Raw genomic sequence first — 13,144 nt, 5'->3', positions numbered from 1 at the left:
CTGTTTCTACTTGTATGCTGGGGTTACAGGCACTTTCTTCTATGCCTAGATGTTTAGGTTTTATAATATTGTTGATGTTGAATTTTTGAGACATGGTTTCTCCATGTAACCCTGGCTGTCCTGGAACTTGCTTTGTAGACTAGGCTGGCCCAAGAACTCACAGCGATCCCCCTGCCTCTGCCTCCCAAGTTCTGGGATTATAGGTGTGTGCCACCACTGCCTGGCTAGGTTTTGGGTTTTGATTTGTTGTTTTGTTTGTTTATTTGAAACAAGATCTCTCACTGTGTCCCTGGCTGGCCTGAAACTCTCTATGTAGACCTTGAATTCGGAGATCACCCGCCACTGCCTCCACAGCACTGGATTAAAAGAGTTTGCCACCATACCCAGCCCCATGCCTGGCTTTTATATGAATGTTGGGCATTTGAACTCAGGTCCTCAATCTTACATACTAAGCAATTTACTCAGCCCTGTCTCCCTCCCCACCCCACCCCACCCTGCCTATGCCCCCAACCTCCCCTGGAACCAAAGAGTGAACCCAGAACCTTGTAAATAACAGACAGCCATTCCACCGCTGACCCCTCCAACCTATCTGTTGTAGTTTTTTTTGTTTTGTTGTTGTTTTAGTGAAACATCTAAACATTTTTTATGTGTCTCTGAAGGGTGTGAGTGTTTGTATGTGGGAACACAGGAAGACCTCAGTAACATCTACAGTTTTTCCTTAGTTGCTCTTTCGTGTCACTCCTGAGCTCAATGGCATACCTACTCTAGCCAGCTACCTTGCTCCTGGGATCATGGGTCTGTCTTCTGAGCCACCTATGGAGTCACAGGCAGGCTGCCATGCCAACCTGGCACTTCTGTGGGTTCTGGGGGTATGAAAACCAGTGGTTACACAGGCATGGCAAGCACTGCCCACTGAGCCTTACAGATCTCCAGCATATATGTTCTTGTTTATTTTATTTGGCATGTGTGAGGGGTGTGCATGCCACAGCACATGTGTGGTGTGTGTGGTGGAGAGGTATGTGCTTCTAGAGGTCAGAGAACAACTTAAGGGTCAGTCTCTTTCTACTGTGTGGTGTTTGGGAGTCAGTCCCAAGCTGTGAGGCAGCAGATGTCTCAGAACTGCCACACACACCTCTGCCTTGAAAGTGTCCACACAAATCCTAGACAATGCTATTTTACTTAGTTCTTTTAGTGCATATGGTTCAAGATATTTTTAAAAGTATAACCACAATGCCTGTACTACACTCATTTTTGGTTTTGTTGGTTTTAATCTGCGTGACAGGGTGCTTGCTCATAGTCAAGCTTCATTGTCTTCCTTTGTGTGTCCTCCATCTTCATATTTGAATAAGATGGGCTGTCACCACACTGAAGTACCTGAGGCTGGGCAACTTATTAAAAATACAGGTTTGTTTAGCTCTGCTCTTGGAGACTAACAGTGTTATACTGGCTGGTTTTGTGTGTCATCTTGACACAAGCTGGAGTTATCACAGAGAAAGGAAAAGCCTCCATGAGGTCCAGCTGTGGGGCATTTTCTCAATTAGTGATCAAGGGGGTAGGGCCCATTATAGGTGGTGCCATCCCTGGGCTGGAAGTCTTGGGTTCTATAAGAGAGCAGGCTGAGCAAGCCAGGGGAAGCAAGCCAGTAAGGAACATCTCTCCATGGCCTCTGCATCAGCTCCTGCTTCCTGACCTGCTTGAGTTCCAGTCCTGACTTCCTCTGGTAATCAACAGCAATATGGAAGTGTAAGCTGAATAAACCCTTTCCTCCCCAACTTGCTTCTTGGTCGTGATGTTTTCTTTGTGCAGGAATAGAAACCCTGACTAAGACAAATGCCATACACTAGCTTTGATAAGGGACTCCCAGCTGTGCCACCTCATGGGAGGTGACATTACAGGAAAGCACATACAAGAGGAAGTGATCCTATGGCCAGACAGAAAGCCACAGTAAAGAAGGGACAGGGCCAGTCTCGCTCTTCCTAGGACAACTCTCATAAGAGCTAGTAATCCATTCGTAAATTACAGGTTGCAAGGGAACTACTTAACCATGTCCAGTGACAACATCCCAACAACCTGGAAGCATCCCCCTGGGCCCCACCTATTAAAAGGTCCCACCCTCTCCCAGTTTCCCACACTGAGGACCAAGCTCCCCAAACTTGAGCTCTTCAGGGACAAAATGAAATCACAGCCTCTTCCTCTCCTAAGGCTCATGCTCAACTCACCGAACAGGACGCGTTCCTCGGTCACCAAGTCCCAAATCCTCCCACGTCATTCAAAATCCAAGTCCAGGCCAGGCAGTGGTGGCACACGTCTTTAATCCCAGCACTCGGGAGGCAGAGGCAGGCGGATTTCTGAGTTTGAGGCCAGCCTGGTCTACAGAGTGAGTTCCTGGACAGCCAGGGCTACACAGAGAAATCCTGTCTCGGAAAAACAAAAAAACAAAACAAAACAACAACAACAACAACAAAAAAACCACAAAAAACAAAATCCAAGTCCAAAGTGTCCTCTGAGCATTAAGACAGGTTCTTCCCAGCTGAGACTCTTCTTCCACAGTGCAGTGCTGGGACCGGGATAGGGCAGCATTCCTGTGGCAAAGAGAAAAGGAAACCAGGCAGAAGTAAGACTAAAACCCAGCAGGACACTGGGTCTACAGAGTGAGTTCCAGGACAGCCAGGGCTACACAGAGAAACCCTGTCTCAAAAAAATACAAAAAAAGAAAAAAAAAGATTTCATTTATTTATTTGATATATATCATGAGTATACTGTAGCTGTCTTCAGACACACCAGAAGAGGGCGTCAGATCCCATTACAGATGGTTGTGAGTCACCATGTGGTTGCTGCAACTTGAACTCAGGACCTCTGGAAGAGCAGTCAGTGCTCTTAACCTCTGAGCTATCTCTACATCCCCACCAACTGGAAATCTTAAAAGACTCCAGCCCTATATTCTCTGAAGCAGTGGATAGGTATGATGCCTTGTGAAGCCTGACTCCTGCAGCTGTGGGTCCTCATCCCAATGTTCACCCCTCTCCCTCTCCCTCTCCCTCTCCCTCTCCCTCTCCCTCTCCCTCTCCCTCTCCCTCTCCCTCTCCCTCTCTCTCTCTCTCTTCTCTGTCTCGGCTCCTCACAGGCTCCAATACCAGTAAGATGTCCTCTTAAAACCATGGTGGACACTGGGCAGTGGTGGCGCACACCTTTAATCCCAGCACTTGGGAGGCAGAGGCAGGTGGATTTCTGAGTTCTAGGCCAACCTGGTCTACAGAGTGAGTTCCAGGACAGCCAGGGCAACACAGAGAAACCCTGTCTCAAAAAACCAAAAACAAAAAAACAAAAAAACATGGTGGGAGCCATCGTAGCCTTGAGCTCTTTCCTGTGATCTGTGCTCCCTTGCAAGACCTGACTCCTGCAGACACCACTGTGGGTTGGAAAACTGCATCAAAGAACAAGGAGCTCCAGTCCAAGATGGGTTTAAGTAATGAGCCTGTGCTGGGTGCAGAGGGGCCTTCCCACAGACAGGGTGGGGAGGACACCCACTTCAGGTTTGCAGGCACAGTTAGAGTGGCAACCCCACTCCTTGCCATGAATTTTCTCTCATAGTTAATTTGCTGTCACTAATAAAATAGTGGTGCTGGATGGGTTCATTATTAAAGAGAGAGATTTGCTTAGGCTTATGGTTCTATTCTAAGGTTCAGAGCTCACAATTGATAGTCTTGTGGCTAACAATACCAGAGTAACCCAGGGCATTAGAGGTTGTGTGTATGAATGTGTATGTATGACAAGTATGTGTATGTTGTATGCGCACACATATTTGTGCAAATGTATGCATGTGTGTGTGTTTGTATGTGTGCCCTCTGGTCTGTTTTCTATAAAGTCATTGGGATTCATTCATGGAAGTCCCTATCTGATAACTTTAATCCAGCCACCTCCCTTGAGCCCATCTTCCCAGTGGCCTTCATTGGCTTCCACCAACCGTCTTGGAGGCAGTAAACAAAAAGCCACATCAAGGAATAGGCCCGAAGCTCCTCTCAAGAGCGGGGTTTGAGGCTCTGCTCTGGAAAATACTTTGTACGTGGTGCTGTGAGCTGCTTTGGGCTCTTTAGAGACACAAAATGTCTCAGAGCCTGACTTAGTGATGTTAGCAGTGATCCTGTGTGTCTGCGTAAGGTTCCCTCTAGCATTACACCACAGGGCTTAAGCAGATACCCACAGTCACAGCAAGAGTGGTAGCTCTGCTTGGAGCTGTGCTAGTGGAAGACTCTCACAAGCCTTAGCTTACCAGGGACCCCCCCGAGTGAACAACTCAGAGCCAGGGATTGATGCAAAAGCAAGAACTTATTATTCCAGCATGCTAGGGTTGTCATCCTGCACCCTAAGGAAAGCTGTCGACCCTTGCAACCCGTTTGGCGAGTTTTTATACAGTTTTCAGAGCAGCAGCCATTAGGCACAATGTGATTGGCAGAGCAGTGTGACTTTTAAACTGATTGGTCTGTAGGGAATGAGGTGGCAAGGACCTCCGTTGTCTATCGGTGGCCAAAGATCGTCCGCCTGCTTTAGGCCTTCCTCACCTGCAGTGGCCACTAATCAGCTCCTGACCCCCTGGTCTGAGGAATGTAATCATCCTCTCCCTTCTGGAGGGGAGGGAGTGCTCCATGACCTTTCTCTTCCAGGAGATCTGGTGGGATTTCCCAAAGGTCCTGAACTGCCTTCCTCAGTGTCTAATACTGGTGCACTGGCTATGATTCTCCTGTAAATAATTGTCTACACTTTATGTTTGGAAAAGCAAAATAAATGCCCCCTCCTTTCTGTTCTGTTAGATCAATGGAGTGATCCCCTAAGAACCTCTGCACATAGCCGTGATTACTGGACATGGTACAGGCAATCCCAGCACTCAGGAAACTGAGACAGGAGGATCACAGGTTGGAGGCCAGCAGTATCTACATAAAGCATTGTAGGCCAACCTCAGCTATACAGTAGGAACCTGTTCCCACCCGCCCCCTTCCCCCCAAAAAAAGAAATCAAACAAGCCGGGTGCTGAACACTTTTAATCCTAGCACTGAGGAGACACAAGCAAATGGAGCTCTGAGTTTTAGGCCAGCCTGATCTACAAAGTGAGTTTCAGGAAAACCTGGCCCACATACATAGTGAGACCCTGTTTAGCAGAAAGCAAAACAACCAACCAAACAAGTGTCCATAGCCCCATGCTGACCCTGTGGGCTTGTGTCTAGAATGAGTGTCTCTAGCTGAGCTGCTTCTCTGAAGCTGAACAGTTGTGGCTGGAGAGGTCCTGCACCTTCAGTATTGACCTCACCCCTACCCTGCCTTCCCTTTTGACCCACCCTAGTACCCTTTGAAGATTTGGAGCCTGGGCAATAGTTTTCTAAAGAGCCTTGTTCACTTTGCCCTGCTAGGATGACAGCAATTCCCTGGTGCTATAACACAATTCTCAGTCCCACAGGAGCTTAAAGAGACCGTGCATCTGTGCTACATTCAAGTGGGAATCAGCATCCCACAAGGGGGGACTGTCCCTCAGTTGATTCGGGTTGTTGTTCTCAGATCCCCCTCCCCCCAACACAGACACCAGGTTACCAGAATCTGGGATCTCAAGTCCTTCACACAGATACTGAGTGTCTGTAAATCACTCATGTGTGTCTTCCTGTATATGTAAATGTATTATGTTCCTTTATTTATGGGGTGGGGATTGGTTACATGGTATATGTGGACAGCTTTTAGGAGTTACTTCTCTCCTTCCTCCATGTGGGACCTAGGGATTGAACTCAGGATGCCAGGCTTGGTGGCAAGCACCTTTACTTACTGAGCCATCTTACCAGCCCTGCTCCTATATACTTTAAATCATCTCTAGAATATATAAAATGATTAACAGAATATAAACACTACATAAATAATTTTGTTTGTTTGTTTTTTGAGACAGAGTTTCTCTGTGTATTTCTGGCTGTCCTGGAACTCTCACTCTGTAGAACAGGCTGGCCTGAAGTCAGAGATCTGCCTGCCTTTGCCTCCTAAGTGCCGGGATTAAAGGCGTGCACTACCACTACCCAGCTAAGTAAATTTTTTTAACTTTTATTCTTCGCTCATATATTACATCCCAACCTCAGTTTCCCCTCCTTTCACTCCTCCCAGTCCATCTCCTCTTCCCTTCAAAACCAAGTAAACAAACAAAGAGCAGGCCTCCCAGGGATATCTACTTATTACATCCATCTTATTACAAGGTACAATAAGACTGGCACTGACCCTCATAGCCTGCAAGGCTGGACATGGCAATTTATAGTAGGAGGCAATTTACAGCAAGCCAATAGCCAACATCAAATTATATGGAAAGAAAAAGTAATTTCACTAAAATCAAGAACAAGATAAGACTGTCCACTCTCTCCATGTCTAGTCAACATAGTACTAGAAGTCCTAGCCAGAGCAGTAACACAGCTAAAGGAGATCAAAGATGATGTGTTAGAATAGCAGCTCATGTCTGGATACAGCACACACCAGGCCCAAACAGTTTCATGTGTAAGAGGTTTTATTGGGAGAGAGAGAGACAGGGTGGCAGCCGAAAGAAAAGAGAGAGAGAGAGAGAGTGAGAGAGAGAGAGAGGGAGGGAGGGAGGGAGGGAGGGAGAGAGGGAAGGAGAGAGAGAGAGAGAGATGGGCGTTCTATATATATATATATATATATATATATATGAATGGTGATGTGGTCACAGGTAAAGGTGGGAGGTGAGCCCAATGGATTCTGGGAATATGGTGGCTGTTGCCTTGGCAACAGGTCTATGAGGCCCGCCTATGTGACATCACAGGTTTCAGAGGTCCTGATGCCAACATACCTCCCTTCTTGTTATTATAAAGAGAAGGAAAGAAAAAGGGAGGGGGAAGCTGATGGTAAAAAGGGAACAAGGGCATCGTGTCTCTTAAGCTACTTCCTGCTGTCTAGGGGGCATTGTCAATGGGGGTAGCTGGCTTTCACTATTGGGATCCACTTGGTAAACGTTTGCATCAGGTTCCTCTGTGGACAGTGGCTCTTTTGTGGGCAACAGTTGGTAATCCTGTAACAGGAGCCGATTAATAGTTTGGTTAGAATTTTTTTGTATTGTTGAAGGAATGTAGAAACACAATTAATGAGGCAGGGAGCAAATAATAACACCAGGAAAATGACTAGGAGAGGGGTTACAAAAGGGAGTATCCAGTTCCATATAGTTTTTTAAAATCCCAGAACTGGAGGTCTCATGGTCCCTGAAATTTTTTATGTCTGACTGTAGCTCCTGGATTTTATTTTTTACTATCCCAGATTGGTTGACATAGAGACAGCATTCTTCTTGGAGGAACAGGCAAAGACCACCTCCTTTAGCTGTCAGGACATCTAGCCACTGTCAGTTCTGGAGCACCACAGCTGCCAAAGAATTGATCTGGAATCCCATGGGTCTTGTGTGTAGAAAAAGAGTGTCTTCCAGTGTTGATAGAAAAAATGATTGATCCATGATCCTAGCATATGTATTTGACAAGACCAATATGGGCAGCCCCCATATTCATCTGGCCATTTTTTACAATAATCTTTTGTCTAGTCAAAGAGAAAGCAAGTATAGAGATCATAATATTTAGATGGGATAACAGATACAGGGAGCAATTAGGGAGCAATTAGGGAGCAATTTAGATCAGTTCCTGGCATCCGGCTATGGAACAGTTGCCTGACCCTATTTGGAAAGACTGTTTATTATCTGTGGGGGTTTCTTGAACCTCAAATCCTCAGATGTAAGGGCTGCCCTGGATGGAAATGAACAGCAGGGGGAGGATGAGAAACCCATGTCGAATCCAGTGAGGTTGAGCTCGGCTGCCATAGAGGAGTCTCATTTTCTGAGATTGGGGACAAAGTACACGGTCTCAACGTCTTCTGGAGCTTAACAGAGCACGATCCTGTTAGGGTCGATGTGTATGAAGAAGAGTTATTTTTAGGTGGAGGAATGAAAGGTTTGAGGTGAGACCCAATGAAGGAGTCCTTAAAGTTTAGCAGCTGTAGGGGGTCACAAGATGACCTGGAGGGGATAGAAGGACTTAGTCTCCAATGTTGACAGGCAATGGACAAGAGATAGTGTATGGCTGTGGTAGATGGTGGTCAGCAAAGTTCCATAGAGAACAGAGGTAATGGGGTGAGTAGATGGTCTGGGAGAGCATTTAGGTGAAAACGGAGTTAGGACTGGACATCCATACATGAGTTCAGAGGGTGAAATGAGGAGAGGTCTCTTGGGGAGAGCTCATAACCTGAAAAGAGCCAGAGGTAGGAGTTTTACCCAATAAAGGTGAAGCTTAACAAGAGTGGTTTTTAAAGAGCGGTTAGTTCTTTCTACCTTACCTGAAGATTGAGGGTGGTAAGGAATGTGAAAATGCCAGGGGAGGTCTAGGGCTTTAGATAGGATTTGAGAAACTTGGGAAGTAAATTCAGGACCACTGTCTGATTGGAGACAGGCTGGGACACCAAACTAGTTGATGATCTCTTGGAGGAAGAGATCAGAGACTGTCTGGTCCCTTTTGTTAGTTGTGGGAAATGCCTCTACCCACCCCATGAAAGTGTCCACCAAGACCAGAAGGTACTTGGCACGTCTGACAGTGGGCATGTGGGTAAAGTCAAGTTGCCAGTGAGTTTCAGAAAGGGAACCTCTAGCCAGATAGGTAGAAAAAGGGGTACTATGATACCTTGAGTTGGAGTCAGACGTCTGATAGATTTTGCAAGAAGCAGTGATAGATTTTAAGAAGTTTAAGTCCTCAGAAGTAGGCTGTAGGTAGGTCTTAACAAAAGAAGACAATGCTTGGCTGTTAGGATGAAAGAGTTGGTGAAGATAGGACAGAGTTTGGCGGGTGTCAGTGGGTGAAGAAGGTGGAGATGTAAGTTGCAGTGTAAGAATGTCCTGGGGAGGATGAGACAAGTCTAGACCCTAAGGGCTGCAGCTCTAGCTGCCTTGGCCACTCTATTGTTTACCTTGGAGACAATAGAGTCATAATCACAATAGCTGTGGGAAGATGGGGGGTCCTTTAATATGGCCATAATTTGGTTTGCATTAGTTACTGATTCTCCTTTTGTGGTAAGTAACCCATGCTCCTTCCAGACAGCAGTGTGGAACAGGAGGATATGAAAAGCATATTTGGAATCTGTGTAGATGTTGAGGGATTTTCCCTGTGCGTACAAGTAAGGGCTATTAGTTCAGCCTGTTGATTAGTGGTGTGAGTAGGAAGGGCCTGTGCCTCCACTACCTCCGTGTTTTACACTATGACATAGCCAGCTCTTCTGGCCATTTCATGTAAAAAGGAGCTGCCATCTGTATACCAGGTATAGATGGCTTGAGGCAGTGTGCCCTCCCTGTATGTGTAAGGGATGAGGTAATAGTTCCTCTAAAGTTTCAGTGCAGGAGTGAGATAGGGAGTGGTCAGTATTAGGTCAAGAGAGAAGATTAAAGAAGAAGATATGAAGAGGCAGGCATGATTGGAAAGTGAGTGTGGAATCTTCCATTAGAGCTACCTGAAGGAAAAGAACCCTGGAGGGAGGTAGAGTCTGTAAGCCTTTGTAAGTTAGGAGCTGTGACAAGTTAATAGAAGAGAAGACAGTTATGGGCGACGCAAAGGTTTTTTTGTTCTTGTTGTTTTTTGTTTGTTTGCTTGCTTGTTTTTTAACTTTTGAATAAGGAGTTCAGCAGCTCCTAAGGTACAGATATAAGGTGCCCATCCCTGGATGGTTAGATCTAGATTTTTTTGACAAGTATTCTACAGGTGCAAAAGAGAGTCCCAGTTGATGACCTAAGACTCCAAGGGCAAATCCCTCTTTTTCAGGTATGTAGAGGGAAAAAGGAGGAGTAATGTCAGGGAGATGTTAAGCTGGGACCTTAAAGAGAGCCTGTTGGAGCCTTTGAAAGGGCTTGGTAATAGGTTTGAGAAGAGGTTCATGGGTGGGGCCTAATGCTGCCTCATATAAGGGATGAGAAAGGAAGGAAAAGGAAGGAACCCACAAACGTAAAAAGCTAGCTATTGCTAGGAATGATAAAATCTCCTCCTTTGTAAAAGGAACAGTTAGAGACTGAATCAGATTCTTTCTATCTAAGGTAATAGCCTTGTGGGTTGGGGTAATTGTTAGTCCCAAATAGGTGACCCGAGGGGTGGACAGTTGGATTTCAGAAGGTGAGACCCTGTAGCCTCAACTGGAGAGGAAATTTAGAAGAGCAGAGGTGTCAGCTTGGCTATTTTCTAGAGAGGGGCTACAGAGTAGGACATCGATTTAGGGAGAAACAGAGATAGTAAGTCAGAAGCCAGGGCCTGACCAAATAGGTGTGAGCTGTCCCAGAATCCCTGAGGTAGAACAGTCCAGGGAAGTTGGGTAGAACGTGGGTATCAGGATCTGTCCAGGTAAAGGCAAATATGTTTTGTGACTGGGCATCTAGAGGATAAAGAAAAATGCATCCTTGAGATCTAGGATGAGAAATGGGAAGTCCCTGAGGGGATAGTGGAAAGAAGTGTGTAAGGGTTAGCCACAACAGGATGGAGAGGAACTACTGCAAAAATAATGCACCTGAGGTCTTGAACCAGGCAAAAGTTACCATTAGGCTTCTTAACGGCTAGTATAGGGGTGTTAAAGGGGGAAGAGGTGGGGCAAAGGAGTTTTTTTTTTTCAAGAGGTCAGAAATAATAGGCTTAAGGCTCCTGAGGCTCTGGGGAGAAGGGGAGGGTATTGAGCTTGGGTTTTGTACCTGGTAGAGTCCAGTAATTGGATGACAACAGGAGAATGGTGTTTAGCCACAGAGGGGTTCTGGGCATCCCAGACTTGGGGATCTAACTGAGAAGCTGGTAAAGGACATAACATGGAAGTGTTAGTAGGTTGGCTGGTTAGAAGAAGGAGCAGAGGAACTGCTGGCGAGCTTGGGTTTAGATGAATGCAGGAAGCAAATAAAATAAAGGCTCCCAGCCTAGCTAGAAGATCCCTTCCCAATAAGGGGACAGGACATGTTGGCACTATCAAAAAGGAATGGGTGAAAGGTACACCCCTAAAAATACAACTAAGTGGTGGGGTCTAGAGAGGGAAGTAAGGTTGTCCTCCTACCCCGACAATAGGAAAAGGAGAAGGAGAAGTGGGTCCCCAAAACTCCGTCAGGACCAAGTAAGTTAAGTGGCTCCAGTGTCCAAGAGGAAGGAGATGAGCCACCCATGTACCACGATATCTACCCGGAGCTCCCTGCTAGTAATGGCAGTGGTCGGGTCAGGGGAGCTCAGACCTCCTCAGTCAGCCATAGCCAAGTCTAGGAGATTAGCTGGAGGGTTATCTGGGAGTGATGTCCCCCGGTTCTATGTAACATGAGGGCAATTGACAACCCAATGTCACTCTTGATGGTACCTAGGGCATGGCCTTTTGGCTTGAGGAAGTTAGGGCAGGCTTTTGCCCAATGACCTTTTTTTACCACATTTGTAGCAGCTACCCAGTGGTCCCTGAGTCTTAGAGGACCATGAGTCCAGGGTAGTGGCTGGGGCTGGTCGCACAGCCTTTGCCAGCATATGGTATTTTTGTTTGCAGACTTTATCATCTCTCCCATGGTACGCTTTGAAGGCCAGCGCTAAGACTTCTGTCTGAGGAGTTAGGGGTCCCCTCTCCAGTTTTTTAAGTTTAGCTCTTATGTCAGGGTAGCTCTAGAAAAAGAAGTAGGACATTGGAAGTTGCTTAACTTCTGGGTTTTCAGGATCCAGATTGGTATGCTGTAATAAAAAGCCTTTGTAAGAAGTGCAGCCCGCTCTCCCCCTGCGCCAGACGTTCTCGCCCAGAGTCGCCGCGGTTTCCTGCTTCAACAGTGCTTGAACAGAACCCAGTGCTCGACCCCCTCTGGCCCCCACCAGCCTCTTCAAGCCTCAGCCCTTTGCAACTTCGTCGCTCTGCTGCTCCAGCGTCGTCATTGTGCCTTGCCCTGCTTCCACCATAACCACCTCATCTCCCTCACAAGTGTGCCAGAACTCCCACCAGCCATCAACAGCCAGGTCAACCTGGAGTTGTATGCCTCCTACATCTATCTGTCTATGTCTTGTTATTTTGACCAAGATGATGTGGCTCTGAAGAACTTTGCCAAATACTTTCTCCACCAATCTCATGAGGAGAGGGAGCATGCTGAGGAGCTAATGAAGCTTCAGAACCAGTGAGGTGGCCAAATCTTCCTGCAGGATCTAAAGAAACCAGACCGTGATGATTGGGGGAGCAGGCTGGATGCAATGGAGTGTGCACTGCACTTGGAAAAGAGTGTGAATCAGTCACTACTAGAACTGCACAAACTGGCTACTGACAAGAATGATCCCCACTTGTGTGACTTCATTGAGACGAATTACCTGAATGAACAGGTGAAATCCATTAAAGAACTGGGTGATCACGTGACCAACCTACAAAAGATAGGGGCCCCTGAATCTGGCATGGCAGAATATCTCTTTGACAAGGGCACCCTGGGACACCGTGATGAGAGCTAAGCTGACTTCCCCAAAGCCACGTGACTTTACTGGTCACTGAGGCAGTGCATGCATGTCAGGCTACTTTTATCTTTTCTATAAGTTGCACCAAAACATCTGCTTAAGTTCTTTAATTTGTACCATTTCTAAAAATTGAGGTGGATTTTCCTGCTTGTCCTGGACAACCCCTTGGAGTTTTTCAAAATTTACTGGCTTTAAGGCTGCTTTTCTTAGACCAGCCAGAAGGTATGTAATAAACCTGTCTCAGGCTAAAATACCACCTGCGGCATTGTAATTCCACCGGGGATCCTGATCAGGCACTGTCTCAGAACCCATTGGGTATGTTCCGTCTGTTTGGTGAATTCCATCTGCATGCACTCTTGCCTCTTCCCAAACTGCATTTGTCTGCATTCGTTAGAAAGTAAATTATTAATAAGAATCATGTGAAAATCATGGAAAGTCAAGCTATAAGATTGAGTGATATACTGGAACTGAAAGACCTCCCAGAACTGGGGAGATCCTTACTCAAGTCTCAGGATGACACAACCAACCAATAACTCACGAGAGACCGAACTTGATGCAAGCACATGAGGTTTATTTGGGATAGGCCAGTACCGGGGTCAATCTCGTGGCTGGTCAGAGGAGTTCGACCCCAAACACAAGTAAGGGGTATTTAAAGGGAAAAACCA

General features: G+C 46.4%; 1 pseudogene; it reads left to right on the top strand.

Moving 5' to 3' along the window:
• Positions 1-12,564, top strand: part of LOC116097634 — a 26,747-nt pseudogene extending 14,183 nt beyond the window's left edge.
• The last annotated feature ends 580 nt before the right edge of the window (positions 12,565-13,144 follow it).

The sequence above is a fragment of the Mastomys coucha genome, unplaced genomic scaffold (genome assembly GCF_008632895.1).
Source record: "Mastomys coucha isolate ucsf_1 unplaced genomic scaffold, UCSF_Mcou_1 pScaffold19, whole genome shotgun sequence".
Classification (NCBI taxonomy): domain Eukaryota; kingdom Metazoa; phylum Chordata; class Mammalia; order Rodentia; family Muridae; genus Mastomys; species Mastomys coucha.
The sequence above is the reverse complement of the archived record's forward strand: the minus strand, read 5'-3'. Positions and strand labels throughout refer to the sequence as shown.